Below are 12526 nucleotides of genomic sequence, written 5' to 3' on the forward strand. Positions count from 1 at the left end.
GCCTTGATTAAACCCATCTGTAAAGTAATAATAAAGCTTTGTGATGTTTGTTTTAATTGGTACTATGAAATACTTCTTAAAGTCGTTTTGTGACTATAAATGTTACTTTCAAAACAATTGACTTTACGTGAGATGTATTGGCATTTATGAATGCTGTCAACATTGCATTTCTGAACGATTGAAAAAAAACTATACTTGCGAAGTAAAGGCGAGCTAAAACTGCATTCTCACATCAAATATAGTCTTTAAATATTACTTAGCTGCGTGCTTACTAACAATATGCATGCTGAGCCATTTTCAGTTACATCAATTATCTGATTTCCGTTTCCAAAATCGCGAGGTGGGAAAGACACTAACGATAGAAGAAATAACATGGTGTGCGTACCTGCCCCAGCCATATATTATCGTTTCACATTTTCTTTGACGATGGTACAGTAAAGCACGGGATGCATTTTTATTTCTGGAGTGCCGTCACAAGCGACAACTAGTGTAGTATTTCATTTTTTACTTACGTGTATAATTGATCCGGAATCTTAATATGTTCCGAAAATTTCCATCCATGCGATTTGTTTATTTTTATTTGGAAAACTTGAACTGTCAAATTCTCTCTTATTATGGTCATCATAAATGTTGAAAAATGACCAATCGGCATTTGTAACAACTAATGTATATAGTACATAAGTAATTACGCATGGAAAAAAGCTCTTTTATTGTCACATTTAAACATTGTGATTTTAAAGTTGATTTCATCGAAGCAAAGCAATTTAAACAAATGGATCACAAAAATTCATCTCGGATGCCATCGCCATATTTGTTTCACTTAACATCAGCAGATACTTTGAATTCAAATATGTATTTATACTGCATTTCATTCATCCTATTTTATAAACGATATAGCTACGAACAATCAAAAATCATTATTAATTAATTATTATGCAGAAAAACGATTTTATTTTTGTTTATCGAAAATCTAGCTTTTAAAAAAAAGTTGTTAAATTAAAGTTTACTGAGAGCGCATCAGTTATATCAATGTTTTGCGCTATATGACACAATAAATCTGATTCGGCACCAAAAAATTATACACCGTGCAGCAATTCTGCTTCAATTATTTTTATCTATGGTTCAGTTCAGTATATTTCATTTGCATATTTGATTATGGCATTTCATTGTTTCATATAAAATAAATTTTCATTTATTTTGTTGAGACTGAACGTATTTTATTATTCCATGTGATTGTTTGAATAAAACTAGATCTAGAGAATTCCGCAGGCATCGAGATCAAGTAGCTTAGAAAAGGTTTTAACTAATGCCAACTTTCTTTTATAACAGTTTGCGCATGGATTTAGAAAGGTTTTTGGTGCCAATTTGTTGTTCAGCTTTTGTCAGATTGTGATCTTGAATTTCGTCTTACATTTACACTTAAAAACCATTGCAAGAGTGGGCCAACTAGGCAGATACTTCTCTTCAAGAGGTTTTGGTGTAAGCGATCGAGAAGCAAATGCCTTGGGTAGGGTTTTATTGTCGTAGAATTCAAATACTCTTGTAGCAACTCATAAAATTCAAAATGTTACTTGGGCATCCAAACTATCCTTGAGTTGTAATTTTGATGTTCTTAGGATTTAACACCATACTTTACCATATTCTTGTTAAATACCGCCATCGGGGGTGACAATGGGTCTGGGGGTGAGAATGGGTCATCGCTCTCACCGCGAGCCTGGAGGGTGTAGAGCAAAATAGTTCAAAAAGGTCGCTTATATTTTTGTCTTCTTGTCCCCAGATACATTCAATCCATTCAACTAGCATTCGAAGTAGTTGAAACAGTGACCCATTCTCACCTCTGACGACGGTAGTTGAAATTGAAATGCTTAATGATAAAATTCTGCGCCTGCTCAGCGGTATAACAGATCTTTTTCAATATCTACGATACTCCAAACCGTCCTTGAATTCAGATCTTAATATTCAAATCGATCAACAAGAAGATCTTCGTTGTCTCAACTATTCTATAAGTTGAAATAGCTCCACGGGACTTCATTACACCATTACAGACAAACTACAGGGTTCGTTCGACATTTACGACACTCCAAACCATCCTTGAGTACAGATCTTAAGGTTCAAATCGATCAACATGAAGATCTTCAATGTCCTCACTAGTTTTATGAGTTGGAATATCTCCAAGGTACCTCGTAACACCACTACAGACACACTACAGAATTCGATCAATATCTACGACACTTCAAACCATCCTTGAGTACAGATCTTAATGTTCAAATCGATCAACATGAAGATCTTCGATGTCTAAATTTTTTTTAATGAGTTGGAATAGCTCCACGCGACCTTATTACACCATTACAGACAAACTATAGAATTCGTTCAACATCTACGGCACTCCAAACCATCCTTGAGTACAGATCTCAATGTTCAAATCGGTCAACATGAAGATCCTCGATGTCCCTACTAGTTTTATGAATTGGAATAGCTCCACGGGACTTTAAAACACCATTACAGACACACTAAAGATTTCGTTCAATATTTACGAAACTCCAAACTGTCCTTGAGTACATATTCTAATATTCAAAAAGATCAACATGAAGATCTTCGATGTCTCAACTATTTTTTTTGAGTTGGAATAGCTCATTTATGGTATCGTAGATATTCTGGGAATGTTAACTAAAAAGTGACCCATGTATTATAAACCCAACCAGTGAATCCCGACTGTACTGGTGTAATGATGTCAAATGGGACTTCATAGACTAACACTCAAGCTCGGAAACCTATGAATCACTCTGTTGGTCTTGAAGATCTACAAGATCTGAACTCAAGAATGATTTGGAGTACCGCAGGAACTCTGAGAATGTTGTAATTTGTGTATACTGGTGTGATGAATGATGGTGTCCCGCGGGGTTGCTCCAACTATCACACAAGCTCAGAACTCTATTTTTTTTCTTCCTAAGCAATCTGCTCAACAGACATCCTGGGTTGTCCAGGAAGTGCGGGATTAGGGACCACCTCCAACAGCAAACGAGGGAGGCAGGACTACATCCCCGACCCGCTAAACCGCTTCCATTGCCGCCAAGCCCATAGTCCCTTCGGTACAACCAGAAAGTAATGCTTCAAAGGGCTCAGGACCCTATGAAACACTCGGTTTGTGTTGTAGACCTCCAATATCTGAACTCAAGAATGGTTTGGAGTACCGTGGCTATTCTGGGAATGTTGAATTTCTTATATACTGATGTAATGATGTCCCGTGGGGCTTCTCCAACTAACACAAAAGCTCGGGAACCTTTTGAATTACTCTGTTGATGTTGTACACCTCCAAGATCTGAACTCAAGAATGATTTGGAGTACCATAGCTATTCTGGGAATGTTGATTTTTTTAAATACTGACGTAATGATGTGCAATGGTGTAGAAACCCCACTAACACAAAAGCTCAGGAATCTATCAATCACTCGGTTGGTCTTGAAGAGCTCCAAGATCTGAACTTAAGAATAGTTTGGAGTACCGTTGATGTTCTGGTAACACTGCGATTTGATAAAAATAATTTAATTATGTCTCAAGTACCATTGCCAACTTCATATTAGGATTGAGGCCCCGTAAAATGCTTTGTTGTTTATGTAGATCATCAAGTCTGTACTCAAGAAGGGTTTGGAAGCCCTAAAAGATCTCAAAACAATTATTTTCCCCCATATTTCTTCTTTTTTATGGTTTGCATCCGTTTTTTGAACAGTATGTCCAAAATTTATGTTGAAATACTACGAAAAAACAAATCCGTAATGAATCGGTTAAAACATTCTTCGGGAATTCTTCCGGACCTTCCTGCAGGAATTTCTTCGAAAATGCCTTCATCTTTCCTAAAGTCTTTGTTTGCTTGTTGTTTATTTTTGGATTATAAGTAAGTAACTACATCGCAAACAACTTCATTTTTAATTGGAGAAATCTCCGAAGAAAATCTCGGAAGTTTCACGAATAATCTTTTAAAGAAGTTCCTGGAGGAATATCCGAATGAATTTCTGGCGGTATTTTTCTTATTATTTAAGAAATAAAATTCTGGAGGAATTCCCAAATAAATTTTTGGAGGCTTTTTGAAAAAAAAATTGTTTTGGGTTTAGTGCAGGAATTTCCAAATAAACTTTTGAAGGGATTCCCAAAAGAGAACCTGAATGGATTTTCGAGAATAATTTCTAAGGGAAGTTACAGCAGATTTGTTGAAGGTAAAATACTTCCATAAAGAATTCCTATAGGATTTTCCAGAAGAATCGATAAAGGTATTTTTAAAGGATTTCATGATGGAATTTTGCGAACGAATTTTCAAAGCAAATTACGAAAAAATAATAGAATTTCAGAGAAAATGTCTACTGTTTTTTCTGATGTAATTCCTAGGTTTCTTCAAGAATTCCTTAGGAATTTTTTTCAGTTATTTATTCGCAATTTCCTCCAGAGATTCCTTCGAAGATTTGTCCAGGAATTCCTTAGAAAATTGCCTCAAAACGTTTTACAAAAACTCCTCCGTAAACGAATTCCAGAAAGTTCTTCGGAAATTCTTTCGGATATTTCTTAAAATTTACCTCAGGGATTACGTCAGAATTTCCTCCACGTATTTCTTTGTTTAAGAAAACCTTAGGAAATTCGTTAAGGTTCGTTCTATTGAAAATTCCTTTGAAAATTTCTTAGGAAATTACTTTAGGAATTCTTTCGGATATTCCTTCCGAAAATCATTTGCAAATTCCTTTTGAAATATCGACGGAAAATATTTTAGAATTCTTCCAAAAATTCCTTCAGAAATGCATTTACAGATTCCTTCGGAAATATGTTAAGTCATTGTAAGTTTGCTTAGAAATTTCTTGGGAAATAATTACGGAGGATTATTTTAGGAATTCCTTCGGATTTTTTTTAGAAAAAAAAAACGTTGAAAATTTTATAGAAATTCCTTTAGGGGTTCCTTAGTAAGTTATTGAACAACTTTTCCTTAAATTCCCATGGAAATACTTTCAGAATTACCTTAAACAATTCCTTGGACATTTCTACGGGTAATCCTTTGAAAATTCTTTGGTAACTTTAGGAAGAAGTTCTTGGACATTTCCCTCAATAATTCCGTCACAATATTCTCCATTTCTTTTGATTTTTTCGGGAATTTCTGCAGAAATTAACTAAAAGAAATTTCTTCGGAAATTGCTTTTGGGAACCATTCGGAAATGCTTCTAAAAACTCCCTAGAACATTTTTTTTTAAATCTACTGAAAAGATTCTTTCTAATTTTTCTGCGGGAATTCCTTCGGTTCCCTAATGTAAAGTATTTTTGAAGTCGGTGCTTCCGGGCAAAATTATAAAATACCTTTACATATAATATGCAAGACCTGTGTGCCCAAACCTTTGCTCCTTGTGACGAATAAACGAGTCTACATTAAGCAAGGTTTTGTATTTCCTTGGTGTGATTTGTGGGAAGTGAGTCGTGGGATCAATAGTGAATTTTACACTAAGTTCTTTCGAAAATTCCTTCAAAAATTTTGCCAGAAATGTCTTTATAAACTTTTTTCGCTATTCTCTCAGAGACTCCTCTGAACCCCTTCGAAAATTTTTTCAGCAATTTCTTCGGAAATTGTTTTAGGAATTCATTCGGAAACTATTTCATTCCTTAATAAATTTCCGAATGAAATCCTGAAAGAATATTCTATGGTTTTACCTGTGGTTTTACTAAAGGAATTTCCCAATGAGAACATTAATGGTTTTTTAAAATGCCTATATGAGTTTCTGCAGAATTTCTAAAAACGAATTTCTAATGAAACTTAGAAAAAAAAATCTTAGTTTCCTCCAGATGTCCCTTCAGGAACTCCACCAAGAACCTTTTTGTCATATTTTACCAACTTTTGAGGAAAACATTCAATTTGTTTGATCATCGTGCCCCAGTCTAACTCAGCCATAGCTCATATAGCTCATTTTAGTTATGTTGATCATCTATTGAGATTTGTGCATACAAGAACGCGAGGTGGGGAATAAACTGCCCATTGTGATTGTCATTAGTGGACTCCATCGTGAATGCCCTTCTAGGATCCAAAAGTCACAGCTGGTGAACGGAGTAGCACTGCAAATTTTCTAAATATACTAGATATGCAGCCGCTCAAACATTGCCCAATTGTATATGTAGCTTATAGACTAGTAGTTAGATTTTTTTTGAAATTTAGATATATTGAGAAGTAATTCGACTGGAGTTTATCAAAATCCTAAATTGGGAAAACGTTTGGAAAAAATATTAACAAATTAGCTCAAGGGTTACGAAAAGTGAAGTAGGATTCGTTGTTAAATTTTGATTCATCTAAATCAGAGAATAATAAAATAGTTTTACATTTATAACAACATTTTGAGATCAGTTACTTATTAGTGTCGCTGGTATTTTACTATGGAATATGCTGTTTGATGATCGACAAACATAGAATATTTCAAATTTTAATCCACTGATTTTTATACGGGCGATTTGTACGTATTCAAAACCACGTGAATTTAAAAATCAGCGTTAAAATTGATTTTTTGTTGCCATTGAATTTTTCATTCACGCCGGTTCACACCGCCGCCGCCGCCGATAAAAGCCAACGGCGCGCCGCCGTGACGCCGCCGCCGCCGATTATATGACCGGCGCACAGGTCAGTATTATTTATGCGTACATAATTCTGTACCAAAAATACAAAAAGTTGGGACGGGACTGTAGGCATTATTATTACTTTTATCACTTTTGGAAACTAGAAGTGTTCAAACGTACGTAGAAGGAATATTTTTGGACAAAATATACTCATTCTCGATGACTTTTTGAGCACACATTAACATACACACACACACAGACATCACCCCAATTCGATTTTGAAGCGAACATATAGTCTTTACGTATACATAGTAAAAGAGGAAGGCAAAAACGGTGAAAGTTATTTCTCCTAAAGATAACTGCTAAACAGTGCCGAAACGTTGTTGGGCAGAGAGGAGCAAGATGTGAAGCCGAGTTCCCATAAATATATTCAACAGCCAAGGCACCAGAACTACGGGTCTCCTGCTACAGAACAGTCCAACAGTAAAGCATCCACCGAAAGAGGCCTATAAAAATAGTAAATAAATTATGATCACAGCTGCTTCGAATGAGTGCAGCAAAATGCAAGAGCAGCATCAATTTTGAGGGATTTACTCTTCGCCTAATCCGACACGTGTTCCTAATTTGATGGAGTCTACGGACAGACCCTCTCACCGTCCAGCGCTCGGTCAGCATCGTGCTGACCAGGGAATGGAATAATTATGAAAATGGTCTCAAATTAGTCCACTACCTCCCCTAATGTAGGCTTGCCCACACCTAATCAAATGGGGAGCGGACGCTAAATTATGATACTCATTCGGAGATTGTAAACAAGATCGACCTCTCGAATCGAGTGCCACCCTGAAGGAAGCGAGCGAGACGCACGCGGACGACAAACTTTGAAAGAATTTTATCGGCCAATTATGATCTTCGGTGCTCTTCGATTGCCGCTGCGTGCTCGTGAGTACACGGTGTGGAAGCCGGTTCTCCATAAATCCGTGTGAGAGCGTTGAGCGTTACGGAGCCAGAAAGTCGTGTTGTCATTATTCTTCAGTTGTATCTGGATTTAATCTGGAACGATTTATCATTTGAATTATGTGACACACAGCGCCATGTTTAGAGGATTTGATTCAGGATTTTGACGGATTTCAATTTGAAGAGATGGCAGCGGCTATTGAACTGTTCGTTCTTGCGATGACGATGGGTGAAGATAAAAAGCAATTGCGTCTAAATGCGCTGACGTCATCCTGTAATGGACGGAAGGGAGGGAGGTAATTTTCCCGAAAGCTAACTTTTTTCCCATAAAATCAGAGTTCTAATCTCATTCCCGTTGATGAGCGCCGCTGCCAGTTCAATTTCCTAATACCATCAAATCAAATTAAGAAGCTCAAAACCCTCCACGCCTAAATCGCTATCCAGCAGCACTAATTCGCCGCAATTTGCCATTCCTCATAAACCGTTCGCCACTCTTCCCACTATGAATAACCCATCAACGCTTGCTGCGATTTGCCAGCTAACATTACTCTTTTTACTCTTCTTACAACACAACAGGAGTAGTATGCAAATACCTTCGAAATTCAACTTTACATCCAACAACTTTTTGGGATTTAGGAAGAATTATGCAAAGGCCTCTACACTAATTAGATTCAACACGCTGAACTGTTAAAGAAACTTCTACTAGTAATTAATCTCAGACGTGTTTTAAACGGAGGTTCACAATAAATAAAAAAGTGCTTTTAGATGATCTCAATGCAATAATGTTGCATGTTAAAAAAGCAATAAGTTTGCAACAATTTGTTAAAAAACAACTCTCTTTAGGTGAATTCATTCACACTTTTACGATTACCTCCGGGAGCACTTTCGATAAGATCATCACCATTCAATCAATCCCGCATCGTCGAACACCGAACGCACATTTTGGCATCGGCCAGAGAAGGAAGGCTTACCCTCATCGTCGCCGCCGTCGTCGTCGAACTGCACGAACCTGCCGGCGAAGGAACTTTCCCACGTGTGGCAACATTCCGGAAGCAAATGAGCACGTACAACGACCAGAACGGAGCGAATTAGCACCGCGAGTACCTCATTGAACCGATGACGACTTGGTACAGCAATCGGACCAATTCAGATTCAGATGATGAGAAAAAAAATGTGGCGCATATAATTGGAACCAGGGCCACGGTTGCCTCTGACTGATAGTTACCGAAGTTCTTGTCGTTCGGCGGTAGGCTTCACCCGCGATCATAATTAACCGTCACAAAATTGGATAATGTATTCCGAGAGGCTCGTTCTGGGTGCGCTCAATGCCACCACGCCGCGTCCGGTACAAATCCGAATCCAAATCCGACGACGCCGATGAGAGAATCTTCTGACGAACTGCACAGGAATGTGATTAAATTTGGGAAGAATGAAGCAAGGAAACAAAAAGACGACTCCATTGTTCTGGCCGACGACCGTTGAGGCCGCCAGCCCAGCCAGCGACTCCGTTCTGTTCTCGAAATGAGGTGGAACGAAGGAATTCGCTCAACACCCGCTTCTCGTCGTTGCTGGCGGGGGCCGCCGGCCGTGAGTGTGTGACACCTTGAATCGGATGGGCAACTGTCTCGGCATTGTCGAGGAGCACGTTCAGGATTCGTTCGGGATGGGTTTTTCCTTGCTTGTCGCTTGGTGCTTTGATCATCTCAAGAAAAAATTCAATTCTAATTCAGAGAGTGGGTGAACTTTTTATGAATTGACAGATGAAAGTGCCTAGGCTTGAGATGTGATGATAATGGTGAATATTTATTTTTATACGCATGAAAGTATATTTTGACATCCACGTGCTTTTGTCAGTTTCATAGGAAAAGCTAGATTCTTATACAAATGTTGTAAGAGGTTTGCAATTTTGCAAGCATTTCTAACAATATTTGTTCGTGAGCTTACTTTTTTTTTGTATAAGAATCTAACAATTTCGCATATTCCCAACATATTACAGAATTGTTAGAAAGTCTGTAGTAAATATAAAACTTCATTTACTTCACATTTTCTAACAATTCTGTATAAAAACACACCAAAACCTGTATTTTTTTCTTAATAATCCTACGATAATATTCGTAAAATCATTCCCATCAACATCAATGATAGTGCCCTCACGTGCCCTCATTTCCAATTATATGGATAAGACTACAACTCCCGATAATTTTGCAAAGCACCTCACCCACGACATTTGCGAAAATTAAAAATTCAAACTTGCATAAGCTGCGCTAGGAATAAAATTAATAAATGAAGCAGTTATCCAATATGAACTACGACTAAATAGTAACATTTGGAAATAAATTCTACATAAATGTCAAATGGGAATTCTTGTAGAAATTAAAAAGAACTTTTTGTGAACTTTCAAGAGATTTCTTTGACAGCTTGGACAAAGTTTCAGAGGAATATTGGCAGCATTTCCATACACTAACAAAAATGCGGGAAAGAGCCATTTGTCCGAAAGGGCCATTCAGCCGATACTCATTTGGCCACTAGTTGTTTGGCCGATTATATTCGTTACCATTTAAGTACTTTCACCTTACGATAAAAGCCTAAGGAGTACAAGAGTGGAGCAAGAACTCAACCAAACAGAATAGCAACTCAATATCATACTGAAATATTGAGAAACAATAAATCATTAATTATTTTAGAGCGTCTTAGGGGTAACAATAAATGATTCTTATTTGATTCTAATGGGCTACGAAATGATGAGTTGACATCCGGGAAGGGGCGCCCAACATAGCTCTGGTCCTCACAAGTTCCAATACTCACGCTTCCACGGGTCTTCCGATGACAATTGACCGCCAGCTAAGGGTTGCGTACTTAGCTTACTTAGTAGCCTTCTGACATCAGCTAGAGTGAGAGGGTGCGTCCTGTGAGGTCTGCCTAGGATGTGGTGGGGTTCGACAGTGGACTCTGTTGAACTTCTATAAAAAGCTGCATGTGTCCTCAAGCAGGCCCTATCAAAGCGACAAATTTGACTCGACTGATCGAGCGTCTGTTCAACAAAGAGATGCGGCTCTAACAGCGTCTGTTCTGGCATCCAGCGGCTGAGTATGAAATGCTATTCCCCGGAAGCTATACCTAAGATGGCAGCCCCATCCCGGTGGATAGGGAACCTTGGGCCAACAACCTACTGTTCCCGAAACATCAATTTGTTCGAGAATACGATAATGAAAGAATACGGACTGATTTTACGGTGACGACTCTTAGCGCGAAACAACGTACACGAATAGGAACATGAAACGTTTTAACCCTAGCCCAGCAGGGTAAATTGGTACAACTTGGCAAAGAGGCACGCCGCATGAAGCTTGAGATCCTGGGTCTGAGTGAAGTACGTTGGCCAAACTTTGGAGAACACAGAACGCCTTCGGGACAAGTTCTTCTGTACTCTGGTTTACGAGGTGAACACGCTCCCAGGCATCGCGGAGTTGGCTTCCTACTAAGCGCACAGGCACACTCCCACTTATGAAGTGGGAACCTATAAGTGAAAGGATAATCGTTACCAGATTTAGAACACGGGTCCGAAACTTTACTATAAGGGTCTGTTCACAAATTACGTAACGCTTCTGGGGGGAGGGGGGAGGTACAACTTGCGTTATACTTTGTTACACTAAAAGGTGGGGGAGGGGGTGGGTGCTACCAAACGTTACGCATAACGCGAATAAAAATTTATTTGAATGTCTATTTTTTAATCACTGATAGAAGTAATTGCTGTACATATATTAGCGACATATCGGGACTGATATGTGTAAAATTACCAAGCGAATATTGTATTTCTCGACACCACAGTTCCACAAAACTATGTAAATGGTTATGATCGCAAATGCTTCAGAGAAGGAAAAAAAATCTGCCTTTAAAATTTTCACAGTTACGCGTTACATGGGGGAGGGAGGGGGTACCAAAAATGTTACTTTTTGTTACGAGGGGGAGGGAGGGGGTCAAAAACTCGGATTTTGGCGTTACGTAATTTGTGAACAGACCCTAATCCAATTGTTGCCTACCCCATTCGTGCGGCACGCATCTCAACTGTCCAGAAATACCCCTCATAAGATAGCGTAGAAATGAGTGACCGTTTTTAATGAATGTCAGGTAGAATTGTCATCGATGATCGGTGGGTAAATGCCAAAAGTTGTTATTGAATTTAAACGTGGTGTGAACAGAATTCTCGAGAAAGATTAAATATTATAATTATTAGTTTGATCCTAAAGTATATCTAATTAAGTATATCTATTGTAGTGAGTATCCACCTAATTACCTTGGATACCCTGGAATAATATAGTTTATCTTGAATTTAGACCCTAAAATAGCCAGAGGTGAATTTAAAAATTAGCTAACCAAATGTATTGTTAACTAACTAGTGGTAAGCCTTAAAATCAATTTAATATGCCAGAAGTGAATTTGTGAATTTGAATTTGTGTATCTTGGAACATTAGTGACGTGTGATAATGATGCAAATAGGGCTTATTACGGACTTCGTAACCAGCTTAAGTCCCGTAGTCTGCAAATGAAAACAAAACTCGCGCTGTATACTACTCTGATTTAGACCTGTGCGCCGCCGCGCCACGCCGCCGCCGACGATTTTGGGTCGGCGCGCCGCCGATCATAATTTTGCCACGCATATGACTAATCGCAATAAAAAAAAATCAATTAACTTAAGTCGAGTCGAGTAAAGTACAAGACACTGAAGATGGCCTTACAGTTGAAGACGAAATACATACATAGCTGTAAAGCAATACATAAAACGTTGTAGAATTGGAATAGTACTAAACTCGTCTTATGATAGTTCATAAATGGTGAAAAGGTGGAAATCGTCAGAATTCAATTTCAAATCTACCTTACGAGATGGTGTCTCTAAGTCAGTGTAGTGAAATACATTGTCTGCTGGATCAAGAAATATGTTGGTTGATTAGTTTATGAGTTTGCATGCTGCTTTATCTAGAGGATTTCGTCTACCAAGTAGAATTACAC

Source organism: Armigeres subalbatus, chromosome 1, assembly GCF_024139115.2.
Source record: "Armigeres subalbatus isolate Guangzhou_Male chromosome 1, GZ_Asu_2, whole genome shotgun sequence".
Taxonomy (NCBI): Eukaryota; Metazoa; Arthropoda; class Insecta; order Diptera; family Culicidae; genus Armigeres; species Armigeres subalbatus.